Source organism: Solanum stenotomum, chromosome 7 (genome assembly GCF_019186545.1).
Source record: "Solanum stenotomum isolate F172 chromosome 7, ASM1918654v1, whole genome shotgun sequence".
Taxonomy (NCBI): Eukaryota; Viridiplantae; Streptophyta; class Magnoliopsida; order Solanales; family Solanaceae; genus Solanum; species Solanum stenotomum.
Window position 1 is genome coordinate 56006893 of NC_064288.1, and position 20836 is coordinate 56027728.

Below are 20836 nucleotides of genomic sequence, written 5' to 3' on the forward strand. Positions count from 1 at the left end.
TTTTTGCCAAAATTATAGTTGGACGTTCGTTAAGACCTTATCTATAGAAACAGTTGGCCCTCATGGCTAGAATGGCCCATTTTTAAGGTCAAATGAGCCCTAGAGTAGGTAAACACCCCATTTTACTGATTTTTGTGTGCTATATTCCATAGATTTTTTGGTGATTCGGAATTCCGACCTTATTATTACAAAAATTATACCTAGACGTCCGTTAAGACCTTATCTATGGAGCTAGTTGGCCCTCACGGCCAAAATGGCCCATTTTCAAGGTCAAACGAACCCTAGAGCAGGTAAACCCCCCCCCCATTTTACCGATTTTCGTGTGCTATAGTCCACGATTTTTTTGGTGATCCAGAATTTCGACCTCATTTTTGCTAAAATTATACCTGGACGTCCGTTAAGACCTTATCTACAGAGACAGTTGGCCCTCACGGCCAAAATGGCCCATTATCAAGGGCAAACGAGCCCTAGAGTAGGTAAACGCCCCATTTTACTGATTTTTGTGTGCTACAGTCCACGGATTTTTTGGTGACCCAGAATTTCGACCCCATTATTACCAAAAGTATACCTGGACGTCCATTAAGACCTTATCTATCGAACCAGTTGGCCCTCACGGCCAAAATGGCCCATTTTCAAGGTCAAACAAACCCTAGAGCAGGCAAACCCCCCATTTTATCGATTTTCGTATGCTATAGTCCACGAATTTTTTGGTGATCCAGAATTCTGACCTCATTTTTGCTAAAATTATACCTGGACGTCCGTTAAGACCTTATCTATAGAGACAGTTGGCCCTCACGGCCAAAATGGACCATTTTCATGGCCAAACAAGCCCTAGAGCAGCTAAACCCCTCATTTTACCAATTTTCTTGTGCTATAGACCACTGATTTTTTTGTGATCCAAAATTTCGAGTTCATTTTTACCAAATTTATACCTGGACATCCGTTAAGACCTTATCTATGGAGCCAGTTGGACCTCACGGCCAAAATGGCCCATTTTCAATGTCAAACGAGCCCTCGAGCAGGTAAACCCCACATTTTACCGATTTTCGTGTGCTATAGTCCACGAATTTTTTGGTGATCCAGAATTCCAACCTCATTTTTGCCAAAATTATACCTGGACGTCCGTTAAGACCTTATCTATAGAGACAGTTGGCCCTCACGGCCAAAATGGCCCATTTTCAACATCAAACGAGCCCTAGAGTAGGTTAATGCCCCATTTTACTGATTTTTTTGTGCTATAGTCCACAGATTTTTTGGTGATCCGGAATTCTGACCTCATTAATACAAAAATTATACCTGGTCGTCCGTTAAGACCTTATCTATGGAGCCAATTGACCCTCACGGCCAAAATGGCCCATTTTTAAGGTAAAACGAACCCTAGAGCAGGTAAACCCCCCATTTTATCGATTTTAGTGTGCTATAGTACACGAATTTTTTGGTGATCCAGAATTCCGACCTCATTTTTGCCAAAATTATATCTGTACATCCGTTAAGACCTTATCTATAGAGACAGTTCGCCCTCACTTACATAATAGCCCATTTCCAAGGTCAAACGAACCCTAGAGTACGTAAACCCCTCATTTTACCGATTTTTGTGTGCTATAGTCCACGTATTTTTTGGTGATCCAGATATCCGACCTCATTATTACCAAAACTATACCTGGACATCCGTTAAGACCTTATCTATGGAGCCAGTTAGACCTCACGGCCAAAAGGGTCCATTTTCAAGGTCAAACGAGCCCTAGAGCAGCTAAACCCCCCATTTTACCGATTTTCGTGTGTTATAGGCCACGAATTTTTTGGTGATCCAGAATTTCGACCTCATTATTACCAAAATTATACCTGAACGTCCATTAAGACCTTATCTATGGAACCAATTGGCCCTCCCGGCCAAAATGGCCCATTTTTGGTCTAACGATCCCTAGAGTAGGTAAACCCCTCATTTTACTGATTTTTGTATGCTATAGTCTACGAAATTTTGGTGATCCGAAATTTCGACTTCATTATTACCAATATTATACCTGGACATCCCTTAAGACCTTATCCATGGAGCCAGTTGGCTCTCACGGCCAAAATGGCCCATTTTCAAAGTCAAACGAGCCCTTGAGCAGGTAAGCCCCCCATTTTACCGATTTTCGTATGCTATAGTCGACGGATTTTTTGGTGATCCAGAATTCCGACCTAATTTTTACCAAAATTATACCTTGACAACCGTTAAGACCTTATCTATGCAGCAGTTGGCCCTCACGGCCAAAATGGCCCATTTTCAAGGTCAAACGAGCCCTAGAGCAGGTAAACCCCCCATTTTACTGATTTTCGTGTGCTATAGTCCACGGATTGTTTGGTGATCCTGAATTTCGACCTCATTTTTGCCAAATTTATACCTTGAAGTCAGTGAAGACCTTACCTATGGAGCCAGCTGGCCCTCACGCCGAAAATGGCCCATTTTCAAGGTCAAACGAGCCGTAGAGTAGGTAAACCCCCCTTTTACTGCTTTTTGTGTTCTATAGTCCACAGATTTTTTGGTGATTCGAAATTCGGACCACATTTTTGCCAAAATTTTACTTGGACGTCCGTTAAGACCTAATCTATGGAGCTAGTAAATCCTCACGACCAAAATGGCCCATTTTCAAGGTCAAATGAGCCATAGAGCGGGTAAACCCCCCGTTTTACCAATTTTTGTTTGCTGTAATCCACAGATTTTTTGGTGATCCAGAATTACGACCTCATTTTTGCCAAAATTATACCTGGACGTGCATTAAGACCTTATCTATAGAGCCAGTTGGCCTTCACAGCCAAAATGGCCCATTTTCAAGGTCAAATGAGCCCTAGAGTAGGTAAACCTCCTATTTTACTGATTTTTGTGTGCTATAGTCGACGGATTTTTTGGTGATCCGAAATTCCGACCTCATTATTACCAAAATTATACCTGGACGTCTTTTAAGACCTTATCTATGGAGCCAGTTTGCCTTCATGGCCAAAATGGCCAATTGTCAAGGTCAAACGAGCCCTAGAGCAAGTAAACACCCCATTTTATCTATTTTCGTGTGTTCTAGTCCACGAATTTTTTGGTAATCCAGAATTCCGACCTTATTTTTGCCAAAATTTTACCTGGACGTCCGTTAAGACCTTATATATGGAGCCAGTTAGCCCTCACTGCCAAAATGGCCCATTTACAAGGTCAAACGATCCCTTAAGCAGTTAAACCCCCCATTCTATTGATTTTTTTGTGCTATAGTCCACGTATTTTTTTATGATCCGAAATTCCGACCTCATTATCACCAAAATTATACCTGGACGTCTGTTAAGACCTTATATATGGAGCCAGATTGCCCTCACGGCCAAAATGGCCCAATTTCACGGTCAAATGAGCCCTAGAGCAGGTAAACCCCCCATTTTACCGATTTTCGTGTGCTAAAGTACAAAGATTTTGTGGTGATTTAGAATTTTGATGTCAGTTTTTCTAAAATTATACCTGGACGTCCGTTAGGAACTTATATATGGTGCCAGTTTGCCCTCACGTCCAAAATGACCCATTTTAAAGGTCAAATGAGCGCTAGAGCAGGTAAACCCCCCATTTTACCGATTTTTGCATGCTATAGTCCACAGATTTTTTGGTTAGCCGAAATTCCGAACTCATTTTTGCCAAAATTATACATGTACGTCCGTTAAGACCTTATCTATGGAGCCAGTTGGCCCTCACAGCCAAAATGGCCCATTTTCAAGGTCAAACGAGCCCTAAAGTTTGTAAACCCCCCATTTTACTGATTTTTGTGTGCTAAGTCCACGGATTTTTTGGTGATCTGAAATTCTGACCTTATTATTACCAAAATTATACCGAGACGTCCATTAAGACCTTATCAATGGAGCCAGTTGGCCTTTATGGCCAAAATAGCCCATATTCAAGGTCAAACGAGCCCTAGAGTAGGTAAACCACCTATTTTACTGATTTTTATGTGCTATAGTCCACAGATTTTTTGGTGATCCGGAATTTCGACCTCATTATTACCAAAATTATACCTGGACGTCCGTTAAGACCTTATCTATGGAGCTAGTTGGCCCTCACGACTGAAATGGCCTATTTTCAAGGTCTAAAAAACCCTAGAGCAAGTAAACGCTCTATTTTACCGATTTTCATGTGCTATAGTCCACGAATTTTTTGGTGATCCAGAATTCCGACCTCATTTTTGCCAATATTATACCTGGACGTCTGTTAGGACCTTAACTATGGAGCCAGATGGCCCTCACGGCCAAAATGTACCATTTTGAAGGTCAAAGACCCCTAGAGCAGGTAAACCCTTCATTTTACCAATTTTCGTGTGCTATAGAACAAGGATTTTTTGGTGATCCGGAATTTCGACGTCATTTTTGCCAAAATTATACCTGGACGTTCGTTAAGAACTTATCTATGGGGCCGGTTTGCCCTAACGTCCAAAACGACTCATTTCCAAGGTCAAAGGAGCCCTAGAGCAGGTAAACCCCCCATTTTACCGATTATTGTGTGCTATAGTCCACAGATTTTTTGGTGATCTGAAATTCTGATCTCATTATTACCAAAATTATACCTGGACGTCCGTTAAGACCTTATCTATGGAGCCAGTTGACCCTCACGGCCAAAATCGCCTATTTTCAAGGTCAAACGAGCACTAGAGCAGGTAAATCCTCCATTTTACAAATTTTCGTGTGCTATATAGTCCACGGATTTTTTGGTGATCCATAATTCCGATCTCATATTTGCCAAAATTACACCCGGACGTCCGTTAAAACCTTATCTATGGAGCCAGTTGGCCTTCACGGCAAAAATGGCCCATTTTCAAGGTCAAACGAGCCCCAGAGCAAGTAAACCCCCCATTTTATCGATTTTCGTGTGATATAGTCCACGAATTTTTTGGTGATCCAGAATTTCGACCTCATTTTTGCCAAAATTATACCTGAACGTCCGTTAAGAACTTATCTATAGAGACAGTTGGCCATCACGTCCAAAATGGCCTATTTTCAAGGTCAAACGAGCCCTATAGCTACTAAACCCTTCATTTTACCGATTTTTGGGTGCTATAGTCCACGGATTTTTTGGTGATCAAGAATTCCGACCTCATTTTTGCCATAATTATACCTGGACGTCTGTTAAGAACTTATCTATAGAGATAGTTGGCCCTCACGGCCAAAATGGCCCATTTTCAAGGTCAAACGAGCCCTAGAGAAGGTAAACACCCCATTTTACTGATTTTTGTGTGCTATAGTCCATGAATTTTTTGGTGATCCAGAATTCTGACCTCATTTTTGCCAAAATAATACCTAGACTTCCGTTAAAACCTTATCTATGGAGCCGATTGGACCTTACGGCCAAAATGGCCCATTTTAAAGGTCAAACGAGCCCTAAAGCAGGTAAACCCCCTATTTTATCGATTTTCATGTGCTATAGTACACGAATTTTTTGGGGATCCAGAATTCTGACCTCATTTTAGCAAAAATTATACCTAGACATTCATTAAGACCTTATCTATAGAGACAGTTGGAACTCACGGCCAAAATGGCCCATTTTCAAGGTCAAACGAACCCTAGAGCAGCTAAACCCCCCATTATACCGATTTTCTTGTGCTATAGTCCACGGATTTTTTGGTGATCCAGAATTCTGACCTATTTTTTGCCAAAATTATACCTAGACAACCGTTAAGACCATATATATGCAGCATTTGGCCCTCACGGCCAAAATGGCCCATTTTGAAGGTCAAACGAGCCCTAGAGTAGGTAAACTTCTTATTTTACAGATTTTTATGTGCTATAGTCCACGGATTTTTTGGTAATCCAGAATTCCGGCTTCGTTTTTGCCAAAATATTACCTGGACAACCGTTAAGACCTTATCTATGGAGCCAGTTGGCCCTAACGGCCAAAATGGCCCATTTATAAGGTCAACTGAACCCTAGAGTAGGTAAACGCCCCATTTTACTAATTTTTGTGTGCTATAGTCCACTGATTTTTTGGTGATCCGGAATTTCGACGTCATTTTTTCCAAAATAATACCTGGACATCTGTTAAGACGTTATCTATGGAGAAAGTTGGACCTCACGGACAAAATGCCCCATTTTCAGGGTCAAACGAGCCCTAGAGCAGGTAAACCCCCTATTTTACCGATTTTCGTGTGCTATAGTCCACGAATTTTTTGGTGATCCAGAATTCCGACCTCATTTTTGCCAAAATTATACCTGGACGTCCGTTAAGACCTTATCTATAGAGACAGTTGGCCCTCACGGCCAAAATAGCCCATTTTCAAGGTCAAACGAGCTCTAGAGCAGCTAAACCCACCATTTTACCGATTTTTTTGTGCTATAGTCGACAAATTTTTTGGTGATCAAGAATTCCGACTTCATTATTGACAAAATTAAACTTGGACGTCCGTTAAGACCTTATCTATGGAGCCAGTTGGCCCTCACGGCCAAAATGGCCCATTTTCTAGGGCAAACGAGCCCTAGAGTAGGTAAACCCCCCATTTTACAGATTTTTGTGTGCTATAGTCCACGGATTTTTTGGTGATCCAGAAATCCGACTTTATTTTTGCCAAAATTTTACCTGGATGTCCGTTAAGACCTTATCTCTGGAGCCAATTGGCCCTCACGGCCAAAATGGCCCATTTTCAAGGTCAACGAGCCCTAGAGCAGCTAAATCCCCCATTTTTCTGATTTTCGTGTGCTATAGTCCACAGATTTTGTGATGATCTAGAATTCCGACCTCATTTTTTCCAAAATTATACCAGGACATCCATTAAGACCTTATCTATAGAGCAAGTTGGACCTCACGGACAAAATGGCCCATTTTCAAGGTCAAACGACCCCTAGAGCAGGTAAACCCCCCATTTTATCCATTTTCGTGTGCTATAGTCCACGAATTTTTTGGTGATCCAGAATTCTGACCTCATTTTTACCAAAATTATACCTGGACGTCCGTTAAGACCTTATCTATAGAGACAGTTGGCCCTCACGGGCAAAATTGCCCATTTTCAAGGTCAAACGAGCCTTAGAGTAGGTAAACCCCTCATTTTACTGATTTTTGTGTGTTATAGTCCACGAATTTTTTGGTGATCCGAAATTTCGACCTCATTATTACCAAAACTATACTTGGACGTCCGTTAAGACCTTATCTATGGAGCCAGTTGGCCCTCACGGCTGAAATGGCCTATTTTCAAGGTCTAACGAACCCTAGAGCAGGTAAACCCTCCATTTTACCAATTTTCGTGTGCGTCCACGAATTTTTTGGTGATCTAGAATTCCGACCTCATTTTTGCCAAAATTATAACTAAACGTCCGTTAAGACCTTATCAATGGAGCCAGTTGGCCCTCACGGCCAAAATGGCCCATTTCCAAAGTCAAACGAGCCCTAGAGAAGGTAAACCCCTTATTTATCGATTTTCGTGTGCTATAGTCCACGAATTTATTGGTGATCCAAAATTCCGACCTCATTTTTACAAAAATTTTGCCTTGACGTCCGTTAAGACCTTATCTATGGAGCTAGTTAGCCCTCATGGCCAAAATGGCCCATTTTCAACGTCAAATGAGCCCTAGAGCAGGTAAACCCCCCATTTTACCAACTTATGTGTGCTATAGTCCACAGGTTTTTTGGAGATCTAGAATTCCGACCTCATTTTTGACAATAATTTTCCTGGACGTCCGTTAAGACCTTATCTATGTAGCCGGTTGGCCCTCACGGCCAAAATGGACCATTTTCAGGGTCAAACGATCCCTAGGGTAGGTAAACCCCCCATTTTACTGATTTTAGTGTGCTATACTCCACGTATTTTTTGGTGATCCGAAATTCCGTCTTCATTATTACCAAAATTATACCTGGACGTCCGTTATGACCTTATCTATGGAGCCAGTTGGCCCTCACGGCCAAAATGACCCATTTTCAAGGTCGAACGAGCCCTAGAGTCAGTAAACCCCCCATTTACTTATTTTTGTGTGCTATAGTCCACATATTTTTTGGTGATCCAGAATTCCAACCTCATTTTTGCCAAAATTTTACCTGGACGTCCGTTAAGACCTTATCTATGGAGCCAGTTGGCCCTCACGGCCAAAATAGCCCATTTTCATGGTCAAACGAGCCTTAGAGCAGGTAAACCCCCCGTTTTACTGATTTTTGTGTGCAATACTCCACGTATTTTTTGGTGATCCGGAATTCCGACCTCATTATTACCAAAATTATACCTGGAAGTCCGTTACGACCTTATCTATGAAGCCAGTTGGCCCTCACGGCCATAATTGCCCATTTTCAAGGTCAAACGAGCCTTAGAGCAGGTAAACCGCCCATTTTACCAATTTTCGTGTGTTATAGGTCACCATCTTTTTTGGTAATAAAGAATTCCGACCTCATTTTTGCCAAAATTTTACCTGGAAGTCCGTTAAGACCTTACCTATGGAGCTAGTTGGCCCTGACGGCTAGAATGACCCATTTTCAAAGTCAAACGAGCCCTAGAGCACGTAAACCCCCCATTTTACCGATATTTGTGTGCTATATGTCCCCATCATTTTTGGTGATCCAGAATTCCGACCTTATTTTTGCCAAAATTTAACCTGGGTGTCGTTTAAGATCTTACTTGTGGACCCAGTTGGCCGTCACGGCTAGAATGGCCCATTTCCAAGGTCAAAGGAGACCTAGAGTAGGTAAACCCCCATTATATCGATTTTTCTGTGCTATAGTCCACGGAGTTTTTGTTGATCCGAAATTCCGACCTCATTTTTGCCAAAATTATACCTGGACGTCCGTTAAGACCTTATTTATGGAGCCAGTTGGGCCTCACGACCAAAATGGCCTATTTTCAAGATCAAAAGAGCCCTAGAGCAGGTGAATCCCCCATTTTGCCGATTTTCGTGTGCTATAAGTCACCATCTTTTTTGGTGATCCAGAATTCCGACCTCATTTTTACCAAAATTTAACCTGGGCGTCCGTTGATACGTTACATATGGACCCAGTTGGTCCTCACGGCCAGAATGACCTAATCTAAAGGTCAAACGAGACCTAGAGCACGTAAACCCCCCATTTTACTGATTTTTGTGTGCTATAGTCCACAAATTTTTTGGTGATTCGGAATTCCGACCATATTTTTTTCAAAATTTTACCTGAACGTCCGTTAAGACCTTATCTATGGAGCCAGTTGGCTCTCAGGGCCAAAATGGCCCATTTTCATGGTCAAAACGAGCCCTAGAGTAAGTAAACCCCCCTATTTTACTGATTTTCCGGTGGTATAGTCCACATATTTTTTTGTGATTCGAAATTTCGACCTCATTTTTACCAAAATTTCACCTGGACATCCGTTATGACCTTATCTATGGAGCTAGTTGGCCCTCACGGCCAAAATGGCCCATTTTCAAGGTCAAACGAGCCCTATAGCACGTAAACCCCCATTTTACCGATTTTCATATGCTATAGTCCACAGATTTTTTAGTGATCCGGAATTCCGAAGTCATTTTTGACAAAATTATACCTGGACATCCGTTAAGACCTTATCTATGTAGCCAATTGACCCTCACAGCCAAAATGGCCCATTTTCAAGGTCAAACAAACCCTAGAGCAGGTAAACCCCCCATTTTGCCGATTTTCGTAGGTTATAGGTCACCATCTTTTTTGGTAACTTGGAATTCCGACCTTATTTTTGCTAAAATTTTACCTAGACGTTCGTTAAGACCATACCTAAGGAGCCAGTTGGTCCTGACGGCCAGAATGACCCATTTTCTTGGTCAAACGGGCCCTAGAGTAGGTAAATCCCCATTTTACAGATTTTTGTGTGCTATAATCCACTGATTTTTTGGTGATCCAGAATTTTGACCTCATTTTAGCCAAAATTATTACCTAGACGTCCGTTAATACTTTATCTGTGGAGCCAGTTCCCTCACGGCCAAAATGGCCCATTTTCAATGTCAAACGAGCCCTAGTGAAGGTAAACCCCCCATTTTACCGATTTTCGTGTGCTATAGTCCACAAATTTTTTGGTGATCCAAAATTCCAACCTCATTTTCGCCGAAATTTTACCTCAACGTCCGTTAAGATGTTATCTCTGGGGATTGTTTACCCTCACGTCCAAAATGGCCCATTTTCAAGGCCAAATGAGCCCTAGAGCAGGTAAATCACCCATTTTACCGATTTTTGTATGCTATATTCCACGAATTTTTTGGTGATCCAAAATTCCGACCTCATTTTTGCCAAAATTATACATGGACGTCCGTTAAGACCTTATATATGGAGCCAGTTGGCCCTCACGACTAAAATGGCCCATTTTCAAGTTTAAACGAGCCCTAGAGTAGGTAAACCCCCCATTTTACCGATTTTCATGTGCTATAGTCCATAGATTTTTTGGTGATCTAGAATTCTGACCTAATTTTTGCTAAAATTATACCTAGACGTCCGTTAAGACCTTATGTATGGAGCCAGTTGGCCCTTACGGCCAAAATGGCCCACTTTCAAGGTCAAACGAGCCCTAGTAAAGGTAAACCCCCCATTTTATCGATTTTCGTGTGCTATAGTCCACAAATTATTTGGTGATCCAAAATTTTGATCTCATTTTTGCCAAAATTTTACCTCGATGTCTGTTAAGACGTTATCTCTGGGCCAGTTTGCCCTCACGTCCAAAATGGCCAGTTTTCAAGGCCAAATGAGCCCTATAGCAGCTAAATCACCCATTTTACCGCTTTTTGTGCGCTATAGTCCAAGAATTTTTTTGTAATCCGGAATTCCGACCTCATTTTTGCAAAAATTATACCGCACGTCTGTTAAGACCTTATATATGTTTCTAGTTGGCCCTCACGACCAAAATGGCCCATTTTCATGGTCAAACGAGCCCTAGAGAATGTAACCCCCCCCCCCCCATTTTACCGATTTTCGTGGGCTATATAGTCCACGGATTTTTAGGTGATCCAGAATTCCGAGGTGATTTTTGCCAAAATTATACCTGGACGTCCATAAAGAACTTATCTATATAGCCAATTTTCCCTCACAGACAAAATGACCCATTTTCAAGGTCAAATGAGCCCTAAAGCAGGTAAACCCCCCATTTTACCGATTTTCGTGTACAATAGTCCACGAATTTTTTGGTGATCCGAAATTTCGACCTCATTTTTGCCAAAATTTTACCTAGGCGTCCGTTAAGAACTTACTTATGGGGACAGTTGGCCCTCACGGCATAAATGACCCATTTTCAAGGTCAAACGAGACCTAGAGAAGGTAAACCCCCTATTTTGCCGATTTTCGTTTGCTATTGGTCACCATCTTTTTTGGTGTTCCAGAATTCGGACCTCATTTTTGACAAAATTTTACCTGGACGTCAGTTAAGACCTTACCTATGTAGCCAAATGGCCCTCACGGCCAGAATGGCTCATTTTCAAGGTCAAACGAGGCATAGAGCAGGTAAACCCCCAATTTTACCAATTTTCGTTTGCTATAATCCACGAATTTTTTGGTGATCTAGAATTTCGACCTCATTTTTGCCAAAATTTAACCTCGACATCCGTTAAGACCTTATCTATGGATCCAGTTGGCCCTCACGACCAAAATGGCCTATTTACAAGGTCAAACGAGCTCTAGAAAAGGTAAACCACCCATTTTACTAATTTTTATGTGTTATAGTCCACGTATTTATTGGTGATCCAGAATTCCGACCTCATTATTACCAAAATTATACCTGGACGTCCGTTAAGACCTTATCTATGGAGCCAGTTTGCCCTCACGACCAAAATGGCCCATTTTCATGGTCAAACGAGCCCTAGAGTAGGTAAACCCCCCATTTTGCATATTTTCGTATGCTATAGGTCACCATATTTTTTGGTGATCCCGAATTCCCACCTCAATTTTGCCAAAATTTTACCTGGACGTCCGTTAAGACCTTATCTATGGAGCCAGTTTTACCTCACGGCCAAAATGGCTCATTTTCAAGGTCAAACGAGCCCTAGAGTAGGTAAACCCCCCATTTTACCGATTTTCGTGTGCTATAGTCCATGAATTTTTTGGTGATCCGATATTTCGACCTCATTTTTGCCAAAGTTCAACCTGGACATCCATTAAGACCTTACCTATGTAGCCAGTTGGGCCACACGACCAGAATGGCCCATTTTCAAGATCAAACGAACCCTAGAGAAGGTAAACCCCCAATTTTACAGATTTTCGTGTGCTATAGTCTACAGATTTTTTGGTGATCTGGAATTTCGACCTCGTTTTTGACAACATTATACCCGGACGTCTGTTAAGACCTTATTTATGGAGCCAGTTGGCCCTCACGGCCAAAATGGCACATTTACATAGTCAAACGAGCCCTAGAGCAGGTAAACCTCTCATTTTACCAATTTTCGTGTGCTCATTTTTGCCAAAGTTCTACCTGGACGTCCGTTAAGACCTTACCTATTGTGTCAGTTGGCTCTCACGGCCAGAATGGCCCATTTTCAAGGTCAAACGAGCCCTAGAAAAGTTAAACAACCCATTTAACCGATTTTCGTGTGCTATAATCCACGGATTTTTTAGGGATCCAGAATTCCGACCTCATTTTTGACAAAATTTTACCTGGACGTCAATTAAAACCTTACCTATGGATCCAGTTCGCCCTCACGACCAGAATGGCCCATTTTCTAAGTCAAACAAGCCATAGAGTAGGTAAACCCCCCATTTTACCAATTTTCGTGTGCTATAATCCACAGATTTTTTTGGTGATCTGGAATTCTGACCTCATTTTTGCAAAAATTTTACCTTGACGTCCGTTAAAACCTTATCTATGGAGCCAGTTTGCCCTCACGGCCAAAATGTCCCATTTTCAAGGTCAAACGAGCCCTAGAGCAGGTAAACTCCCCATGTTACCGATTTTTGTGTGCTATAATCCACGGATTTTTTGGTGATTCAGAATTCCTAGTTCATTTTAGCCAAAATTTTACCTAGGCATCCGTTAAGACCTTACCAATGGGGACAATTGGTCCTCACAGCCAAAACGATCCATTTTCATGGTCAAATGAGCCCTAGAGAAGGTAAACCCCCCATTTTATAGATTTTCGTGTGCCATAGTCCACAGATTTTTTGGCGATCTGGAATTCCGACCTCATTTTTGCCAAAATTATACCTGGACATCCGTTAAGACCTTATCTATGGAGCCAGTTGTCCCTCACGGCCAAAATGGCACATTTTCAAAGTCAAACGAGCCCTAGAGCAGGTAAACCCCCCATTTTACCAATTTTCGTGTGCTATAGTCCACGAATTTTTTGGTGATCCAAAATTTCGACCTCTTTTTTGCCAACATTCTATATGGACGTCTGTTAATATCTTACCTATGGTGCCAGTAAGCCCTCACGGCCAGAATTGCCCATTTTCAAGGTCAAACGAGCCCTAGAAAAGGTAAACAATCGATTTTACCAATTTTCGTGTGCTATAGTCCACGAATTTTTTAGTGATCCAGAATTCCGAGCTCATTTTTTAAAAACTTTTACCTGGACGTCAGTTAAAACCTTAGCTATGGAGCCAGTTGGCCCTCACGGCCAGAATGGCCCATTTTCTAAATCAAACGAGCCATGGAGCAGGTAAACCCCCCATTTTACCGATTTTCTTGTGCTATAGTCCAAAAAAAATTTTGGTGATCCAGAATTCCGACTTCTTTTTTGCCAAAATTTTACCTAGACGTCCGTTAAAACCTTATCTCTGGAGCCGGTCTGCCCTCACGGCCAAAATGGCCCATTTTCAAGGTCGAACGAGCCCTAGAGCTGGTAAACCCCCCATGTTACCAATTTTCGTGAGCTATAGTCCACAGATTTTTTGGTGATTCGAAATTCCAAGCTCATTTTTGCCAAAATTTTACCTGGGCGTCCGTTAAGACCTTACCTATGGGGACAATTGGCCCTCACGGCCAAAACGATCCATTTTCATGGTCAAACGAGCCCTAGAAAAGGTAAACCCCCCATTTTACCGATTTTCGTGTTCTATGGTTCAAAGATTTTTAGGTGATCCGAAATTCCGACCTCATTTTTGCCAAAATTATATCTAGACGTACGTTAAGACCTTATATGTGGAGCCAGTTTGCCCTCACGGCCAGAATGGAGCAATTTCAAGGTCAAACGAGCCCTAGAAAAAGGAAAACCCCCCATTTTACCAATTTTCGTGTGCTATATTCCACGGATTTTTTGGTGATCCGGAATTCTGACTTGATTTTTTCCAAAATTATACCTAGACGTACGTTAAGACCTTATCTATGGAGCCAGTTGGCCCTCACGGCCAGAAAGGACCATTTTCAAAGTCAAACGAGCCCTAGAGCAGGAAAACCCCCCATTTTACCAATTTTCGTGTGCTATATTCCACGGATTTTTTGGTGATCCAGAATTCTGACCTCATTTTTGCCAAAATTTTACCTGGACGTCCATTAAGACATTTATCTATGGAGCCAATTGGCCCTCACGGTCAAACGAGCCCTAGAGCAGGTAAACCCCCATTTAAGTGATTTTTGTGTGCTATATTCCACGGATTTTTTGGTGATCCAGAATTTCGACCTTATTTTTTCCAAAATTTTACCTGGACGTCCGTTAAGACCTTTATCTACGAAGACAATTGGCCCTCACGGCCAAAATGGCCCATTTTCACGGTCAAAGCGAGCCGTAGAGCAGGTAAACCCCCCATTTTAGTGATTTTGGTGTGCTATAGTCCACAGTTTTTTGTTAATCCAGAATTCCGACCTCATCTTTGCCAAAATTTTACCTAGACATCCGCAAAGACCTAATACATGGAGCGAGTTGGCCCTCACGGCCAAAATGGCCCATTTTCAAGATCAAACGAGCCCTAGAGCAGGTAAACCCCCCATTTTACCAATTTTCGTGTGCATAGTCTACGGATTTTTTGGTGATCCGAAAATTCGACCTCATTTTTGCCAAAATTTTACTTGGAGGTCCGTTAAGACCTTACCAATGAGGACAGTTGGCACTCACGGCCAAAACGATCCATTTTCAAGGTCAAACGAGCCATAGAGCAGGTAAACCCCCCCATTTTGCCGATTTTCTTGTGCTATAGGTCACCATCTATTTTGGTTATAAAGAATTCCAATCTCATTTTTGCGAAAATTTTACCTGGACTTCCGTTAAGACCTTACCAATAGAGCAAATTGGCCCTCACGGCCAGAATAACCCATTTTTAAGGTCATACGTGCCCTAGAGAAAGTAAACCCCCATTTTTTTACCGATTTTCGTGTGCTACAGTCCAAAGATTTTTTGGTGATCCGAAATTTCGACCTCATTTTGGCCAAAATTTTACCTTGATGTCCGTAAAGACCTTACCTATGGAGCCAGTTTGCCCTCACGGCCAAAATAGTCCATTATCAAAGTCAAACGAGCTCTAGAGCAGGTAAATCCCCCATTTTAGCATTTTTCGTGTGCTATAATCCACATATTTTTTGGTGATCCAGAATTCCAACCTCATTTTGCCAAAATTTTACTTGGAAGTCCGTTAAGACCTTATTTATGGAGCCAGTTTGCCCTCACGGCCAAAATGGCCCATTTTCAAGGTCAAACGATCCCTAGAGAAGGTAAACCCCCCATTTTACCGATTTTCGTGTGCTATAGTCCACGGATTTTTTGGTGATCTGGAATTCCGACCTCCTTTTTGCCAAAATTATACCCAGACGTTCGTTAAAACCTTATTTATGGAGCCATTTGGCCCTCACGGCCAAAATGGCAAATTTTCAAGGTTAAACGAGCCCTAGAGCACGTAAAACCCCTATTTTACTGATTTTTGTGTGCTATAGTCCACGAATTTTTTGGTGATCCGAAATTTCGACCTCATTTTTGCCAAAGTTCTACCTCGACGTCCGTTAAGACCTTACCTATGGAGCCAGTTAGCCCTCTCGGCCAGAGTGGCCCATTTTCAAGGTCAAACGAGCCCTAGAGAATGTAAACCCCTCATTTTACCGATTTTTGTGTGCTATAGTCCACAAATTTTTTGGTGATCCAGAATTCCGACTACATTTTTGCCAAAATTTTACCTGGACGTCCATTAAGACCTTATCTATGGAGCCAGTTGGCCCTCAGTGCCAAATTGACCCATTTTCAAGGTCAAACGAACCCTAGAGCAGGTAAACCCCCCATTTTAGCGATTTTCGTGTGCTATAATCCACAGATTTTTTGGTGATCCGGAATTCCGACCTCATTCTTGCCAAAAGTTTAGCTGGACGTCCGTTAAAACCTTATCTATGGAGCCAGTTTGCCTTCACGGCCAAAATGGCCCATTTTCAAGGTCAAACGAGCCCTAGAGCAGGTAAACCCCAAGTTACCGATTTTCGTGCGCTATATTCCATGAATTTTTTGGTGATTCAGAATTCCAAGCTCATTTTTGCCAAAATTTTACCTGGTCGTCCGTTAAGACCTTACCTATGAGGACAATTGGCCCTCACGGCCAAAACGATCCATTTTCATGGTCAAATGAACCCTAGAGATGGTAAACCCCCCATTTTACCAATTTTCATGTGCTATAGTCCACAAATTTTTTGGTGATCCAGAATTTCGACCTCATTTTTGCCAAAATTATACCTAGACGTACGTTAAGACCTTATCTATTGAGCCAGTTGGCCCTCACGGTCAGAATGGACCATTTTCAAAGTCAAACTAGCCCTAGAGCAGGAAAACCTTCCATTTTACCGATTTTCGTGTGCTATAGTCCATGGAATTTTTGGTGATCCGAAATTTTGACCTCATTTTTCAAAAATTTTACCTGGACGTCTGTTAAGACCTTATCAACGGAGCCAATTGGCCCTCACGGCCAAAATGGCCCATTTTCAAGGTCAAACGATCCGTAGAGCAGGTAAACCCCCCATTGTAGTGATTTTCGTGTGCTATAGTCTATGGATTTTTTGGTGATCTAGAATTCCGACCTCATTTTTGCCAAAATTTTACCTTGACATCCGTAAAGACCTTATATATGGAGCCAGTTTGCCCTCACGGCCAAAATGACCCATTTTCAAGGTCAAACGAGCCCTAGAGTAGGTAAACCCCCCATTTTGCAGGTTTTCGTGTGCTATAGATCACTATATTTTTTGGTGATCCCGAATTTCGACCTCATTTTTGCCAAAATTTTACCTGGACGTTCGTTAAGACATTTTCTATGGAGCCAGTTGGCCCTCACGGCCAAAATGGCCCATTTTCAAGGTCAAACAAGCCCTAGAGCCGGTAAACCCCCCATTTTATCGATTTTCGTGTGCTATAGTCCACGAATTTTTTGGCAATCCAAAATTTAGACCTCATTTTTTTCAAACCTCTATCTGGACGTCTGTTAAGACCTTACCTATGGAGCCAGTTGTCCCTTACGGCCAGAATGGCCCATTTTCAAGGTCACACGAGCCCTAGAGAAAGTAAACCCCCCATTTTACCGATTTTCGTGTGCTATAGTCCATGGATTTTTCGGTGATCTGGAATTCCGACCTTATTTTTGCCAAAATTATACCCGGATGTTCGTTAAGATCTTATCTATGGAGCCAGTTGGCCCTCACGGCTAAAATGGCACATTTTCAAGGTCAAACGAGCCCTAGAGCAGGTAAACCCCCCATCTTACCAATTTTCGTGTGCTATAGTCCACAAATTATTTGGTTATCCAAAATGTCGACCTCATTTTTGCCAAAGTTCTACCTAGATGTCCGTTAAGACCATACCTATGGATCCAGTTCGCCCTCACGGCTAAAATGGCCCATTTTCAAGGTCGAACGAGCCCTAGAGCAGGTAAACCCCCCATGTTACCGATTTTCGTGTGCTATAGTCCGCGGATTTTTTGGTGATCCGGAATTTCGACCTCATTTTTGACAAAATTTTACCTGGACGTCAGTTAAGACCTTATCTATGGAGCCAGTTGGCCTTCACGGCCAGAATGGCCCATTTTCAAGGTCAAAGAGCCATAGAGCAGGCAAACCCCCCATTTTACCGATTTTCGTGTGCTATAGTCCACGGATTTTTTGGTGATCCAGAATTCCGACCTCATTTTTGCCAAAATTTTACCTGGGCATCCGTTAAGACCTTACTTATGGGGACAGTTGGCCCTCACGGCATAAATGACCCATTTTCAAGGTCAAACGAGCCCTAGAGCAGGTAAACCCCCCATTTGATTGATTTTCGTGTGCTATAGTCCACAGATTTTTTGGTGATCCAGAATTTCGACCTCATTTTTGCCAAAATTTTACCTGGACGTCCGTTAAAACCTAATCTATGGAGCCAGTTTGCCCTCACGACCAAAATGGCCCATTTTCAAGGTCAAACGAGCCCTAGAGCAGGTAAACCCCCCATGTTACCGATTTTCGTGTGCTATAGTCCACGGATTTTTTGGTTATTCGAAATTCCAAGCTCATTTTTGCCAAAATTTTACCTGGGCATCCGTTAAGACCTTACTTATGGGGACAATTTGCCCTCACGGCCAAAACGATCCATTTTCATGGTCAAACGAGCCCTAGAGAAGGTAAACCCCCCATTTTACCGATTTTCGTGTGCTATAGTCCACAGATTTTTTGGTGATCCGAAATTCCGACCTCATTTTTGCCAAAATTATACCTAGACGTACGTTAAGACCTTATCTATGGAGCCAGTTGGCCCTTACAACCAGAATGGACCATTTTCAAGGTCAAACGAGCCCTAGAGCAGGAAAACCCCCCATTTTACCGATTTTCGTGTGCTATAATAGTCCACGGACTTTTTGGTGATCCGAAATTCCGACCTGATTTTTTTCCAAAATTTTACCTGGACGTCCGTTAAGACCTTATCTACGGAGCCAATTGTCCCTCACGTCCAAAATGGCCCATTTTCGTGTGCTATAGTCCACGGATTTTTTGGTTATCTGGAATTTCAACCTCATTTTTGCAAAAAGTTTACCTGGACATCCGTAAAGACCTTATATATGGAGCCAGTTGGCCCTCATGGCCAAAATGACCCATTTTCAAGGTCAAACGAGCCCTAGAGCAGGTAAATCCCCCCATTTTACCAATTTTCGTGTGCTATATTCCAAGAAATTTTTGGTCATCCGGAATTCCGACCCTCACGGCCAAAATGGCCCATTTTCAAGGTCAAACGAGTCGTAGAGCAGATAAACCCCCATTTTGCCGATTTACGTGTGCTATAGTTCACCATCATTTTTGGTGATACAGAATCCGACTTCATTTTTGCCAAAATTTTACTTGGACGTCCGTTAAGACCTTATATATGGGGCCAGTTGGCCCTCACGGCCAAAACGACCCATTTTCAAGGTCAAAAGAGGCCTAGAGCAGGTAAACCCCACATTTTGCCGATTTTCGTTCCGACCTCATTTTTGCTAAAATTTCATCTAGACGTCGTTAAGACCCTACTTATGGTGCCAGTTGGCCCTCACGGCCAAAATGGCCCATTTTTAAGGTCAAACGAGTCCTAAAGCAGGTAAACCACCCCATTCTACCGATTTTCGTGTGCTATAGTCCACAGATTTTTGGTGATCCAGAATTACGACCTCATTTTGTCCAAAATTTTACCTGGACGTCAGTTAAGACCTTACCTATGGTGCGAGTTGGTCGTCACGGCCATTATGGCTTATTTTCAATGTCAAACGAGTCCTAGAGCAGGTAAACCACCCCATTCTACCGATTTTCGTGTGCTATAGTCCACGAATTTTTGTTGATCCGGAATTCCGACCTCATTTTTGATAAAATTTTACCTGGACGTCCGTTAAGACCTTACATATGGTGCCAGTTGGCCCTCATGGACAAAATGGTCCATTTTCAAGGTCAAACGATCCCTAGAGCAGGTAAACCCCCAATTTTACCTATCTTCATGTGATATAGTCCACGAATTTTTTGGTGATCTAGAATTCCCACCTCATTTTTGCCAAAATTTTACCTGGACGTCCGTTAAGACCTTACCTATGGAGCTAGTTGGCCTTGACGGCCAAAACGGCCCATTTTCAAGATCAAACGAGCGCCAGAGCAGGTAAACCCCCTCTTTTACCTCTCAATAAAAATGAGTCTTTTAAACCCTTCCAACCATGTGTGTAGCTCACTTTCCTTTACATAAATGACATGTCATATCCACATCAGATATATTAATGTCATGTCATATTTTTTAAAAAATTATTTATCAAAATTGTTTAATTAAAGGTAAAATAATAAAAGTTTAATTATATTTTTTAAAGTAAAACCATTACATCTTCTCCAATTCCCACTGTTTCATGCCCAAGCCGTCGCCGTCGTCGCCATTTTTGTCGGCGAAACCACGCATATTTTTTCTGCCTTCATCTCAGTCGCACATTATCACCATTTTCCTTTCCTCCTCCAACCTCCACAAAACCAACAACCTAAGCCACCGCTCCAGATCTAGCCGAACACCATCACCATTTTCACCTTCATCTCCACCGCACACTATCACCATTTTCGCCGCCATGGTTAGATCCTCGCACCCTCACCCGCTTCGTTCTCCTCTTCGCTGACCAGCCGCACCTCTCTCTCTCTCTCCCTCCACTGCGTATCAGTGGTGTCCGGCGAGCACCACCAGTGCCACTCTCTCCCTTCGTCGGTGAATTAGTGGACTCAAGGAGATGCTCAAGATCATCTAGATGAAAATAGATTGTGGAAAAGAAAGAAAAGGGGTTGGGCAGGGGATGGATATGGCTAAAAAGGAGGTGTAATGGATGAAGAAGGATTTTGTTAATTAATGGTTTAAAAATTATTTTTTTTATAATTTTTAATATTTTTTTAAGTAAAAATGTTCCTCACTCGCCTTAATAGGCGTGTAGTTACACGCTTTTGCCAACTCAAACATCTAATGCCACATAAGAATGGTCAATGGTCAGAGGGGTTTGTTAAATTGTGTTTTATTGAGTTCAAGGATTCAATTGACAAAC

The 20836-nt window shown here is 42.2% G+C and overlaps 1 protein-coding gene across 1 annotated transcript in view; it reads left to right on the forward strand.

Moving 5' to 3' along the window:
- LOC125871638 (kirola-like) overlaps positions 1 to 20836 on the forward strand; it is a 219939-nt gene that overhangs the window by 109903 nt on the left and 89200 nt on the right. The window lies entirely within an intron of this gene.